The sequence below is a fragment of the Hyaena hyaena genome, unplaced genomic scaffold (assembly GCF_003009895.1).
Source record: "Hyaena hyaena isolate Hyena2069 unplaced genomic scaffold, ASM300989v1 scaffold_136, whole genome shotgun sequence".
Lineage (NCBI taxonomy): Eukaryota > Metazoa > Chordata > Mammalia > Carnivora > Hyaenidae > Hyaena > Hyaena hyaena.
In genome coordinates, this window is record NW_024080768.1 from 3,401,299 (window position 1) to 3,403,863 (window position 2,565).

Consider the following 2,565-nt stretch of genomic DNA (forward strand, 5'->3'; position numbering starts at 1 on the left):
GTCTGGCCTCTACAAAACTATATGAGTCCTGAAAGATGACATTAAACTATCCCAAACTTGACCAAGATGTAACTCTAATTACAGCTGCAGTATCAGGCATGGTATTTTTACTAGAACAGATGATCACAGCCTGAGGTATATAGCCACTGAGCTGGTTAACAGATCCCTTTCTAACTCTATCAGAAAGTATATTCAGAAGCCATTTATTTATACATGAAAAGGAAAACAGTAAAAGTTTATGGTCTTGCACTACAGTTATGTTAACTCTCTTATCTTCTGTCATTTTAAGCCTAAAGGGATCTGAATCATCCAGGATGTTCTGAAAGACATGGCATTTGTCACTATGTCAGTGAAATTAAGTTAATCAGACCAGATGAGCAAGAAAGAAAACATGTATTAGGGGCGCCTGGGTGGCTCAGTCAGTTAAGCATCCCACTTCGGCTCAGGTCATGATCTCATGGCTTGTGGGTTCGAGCCCCGTGTAGGGCTCTGCGCTGACAGCTCAGAGCCTGGGGACTGCTTCAGATTCTGTGTCTCCCTCTCTCTCTGCCCCTCCCCTGCTCACACTCTGTGTCTCAAAACAAAAAAAAAGAAAAAAGAAAAAATGCTTTAAGTTCTACAGGAAGCATATTCCATACTTCTGAAAACTTATGAAAAGTGGCATGGAAGTTATGAAACCATAGGAACTGGACAGTAAAGGTCCATCAAACACATTTAAGTTCTACTGCTTTAAAAAAAAAAAACCACTCTGTTGGCCAAACCAGGTTTCTAATTCCTATATTCTAAATATTTTTTTTATAATTTATTTATTTATTTATTTCTAGGAGAGAGAGAGAGAGACAGCGTGAGCAGGGCAGGGTCAGAGAGAGAGGGAGGCACAGACTGAAACAGGCTCCGGGCTCTGAGCTGGCAGTCAGCACAGAGCCCGATGCGGGGCTCGAACCCACGAACCGCGAGATCATGACCGAAGCGAAAGTCTGACGCTTAACCCACTAAGCCACCCAGGCGCCCCTCTAATTCCTATATTCTAATATCTCATTTTTTTTAAATAAACTGTAATACAGAGAAGAGAGTTTTTTAAATCATTAGGATAGAATTTAGACTTACCTAACTTTCTGAATAGGTAAAAAGAAAGTAAGTGTGAGTTCTGAAATATTAGTATATTTTACATGACCATTGGATACATAATCCTTATTTTCCAACAGATCTTCTTTGGAATGAATAGCCTTTGCTTTAAAAGAAATTCCTATGCAGGTCGGCAGACTGGGCATGGGTCAGCCTGAGTGTTTAAGAGTGAGGGTTGGGAGGGGCGCCTGGGTGGCTTAGTCGGTTGAGCGTCTGACTTTGGCTCAGGTCATGATCTCACGGTTCGTGGGTTCGAGCCCCGCGTCGGGCTCTGTGCTGACTGAGAGCTCAGAGCCTGGAGCCTATTTCGGAGTCTGTGTCTCCCTCCCTCTCTGACCCTCCCCTGCTCACACTGTCTCTCTCTCTCTCTCAGAAATAAATAAAAGAACATTAAAAAAAAAAAAAAAGAGTGAGGGTTGGGGGTAATATGGAGAAGACTGCAGCAGCTGGCCCTTGGTCATGTATGAGTCAGGTCAAAGTGAAGGACTGTGGGGGCAGGCCACGCCACACTGAACCTGGCACAGGAAGAAGGATGGCACTCTCAGGTATGTCCACTTACTCAAGAAATCACCATAAAGAAAGAAGAGGGAATGGAAGCTGAGTTACTAACTGTCCAGTTCCAGTCACTGGTGACATTTAAGGATGTGGCAGTAAACTACACCAAGGAGGAGTAAAAGCAGCTTTACACTGTTCAGCAGATTGCATACAAAAATGTGATGCTTGAAAAATATAAGACCCTGGTTTCACTGAGGAACTGACTTTCTAAACAAATGTAAATCCTCTAGTTGGAAAAGGCTGAACAGCCAGGGCTGGTAAAGAAAGGTATTCACCAAGACACCTGGTCACATTCAGAGACTGAAGTTGAAATTAAATCTCCAGTTTCCAAAAATAGCATTTCTGAAGATAAATAATTCTGTGACATGAAAATGGAAGAAATAATAAGAAATATTTCTAGGTTACTGTCATTAGAAATCAGAAACGGAAAGACAAGTTGGACAATTATCAAGCAAATAAGGAGAGACATTTGAGGCAATCTGCATTCACCCATAAGTAAGTACTTACTTAGGAGAAAATCTGTGGAAATGGTGACTACTGAGCGGATCATATTCTCTTGCTCAGCCAATGCTGAGGGAATTCCTCTGTAAATATGATACACATGTCAAAAATTTTAAATATAATTTACTTCCCTGGACATTGGAAAGGTGACGAAAATAAAAGTCAAAAATGTAATCACATCTTTTGTTGGAACATTTACCCTATTTAATTTGCAAGAACCTCGGCAGGAGATAAACTCTACAAATGACAGTGATAACTCTCTCACTCATAGCACATCCTTTGGTGTCTGAGAATATAAGTAAAAAGTAAAGCTTCATGACTGTAAAGAATATTAAGCTGGAGTTCTCACGACATTAGCCTTACACAAATCATACTGGTGATGAA

General features: G+C 41.1%; 1 non-coding gene across 1 annotated transcript; it reads left to right on the forward strand.

The window, feature by feature from the left end:
* The first annotated feature begins 1,311 nt into the window (after positions 1–1,311).
* On the forward strand, positions 1,312–1,396 carry TRNAQ-UUG. The gene has a single exon. It is a non-coding gene; the product is annotated as a tRNA-Gln (tRNA).
* Positions 1,397–2,565: the final 1,169 nt, after the last annotated feature.